General features: G+C 33.0%; 1 protein-coding gene across 1 annotated transcript in view; it reads left to right on the top strand.

Moving 5' to 3' along the window:
• The window catches only part of LOC119586081 (D-beta-hydroxybutyrate dehydrogenase, mitochondrial-like), a 10841-nt gene that overhangs the window by 674 nt on the left and 9949 nt on the right, over positions 1–218 (top strand). The window lies entirely within an intron of this gene.

The following is a 218-nucleotide window of genomic DNA, read 5'->3' as shown; positions in this document are numbered from 1 at the left end:
GATCCTGTTAGATACTACTGACAGCTATACGAAGGAAAATCTTTTTTTTTTTTTTTTATATTGCCGCTCTCACTGTCACCAATACTGCTGTACCCATCATGTAAAAATGAACTTTGTTACTATTTTCATCTCCAGCTACTATGGTTGTCTTCATTAATCATTATCATATACCTAGATATGCACAGAGCAATTTGCATCATCATCATGATTGCTATAAT

The sequence above is a fragment of the Penaeus monodon genome, chromosome 20, assembly GCF_015228065.2.
Source record: "Penaeus monodon isolate SGIC_2016 chromosome 20, NSTDA_Pmon_1, whole genome shotgun sequence".
Taxonomy (NCBI): domain Eukaryota; kingdom Metazoa; phylum Arthropoda; class Malacostraca; order Decapoda; family Penaeidae; genus Penaeus; species Penaeus monodon.
This window is presented reverse-complemented; position numbering and strand designations above follow the sequence as displayed.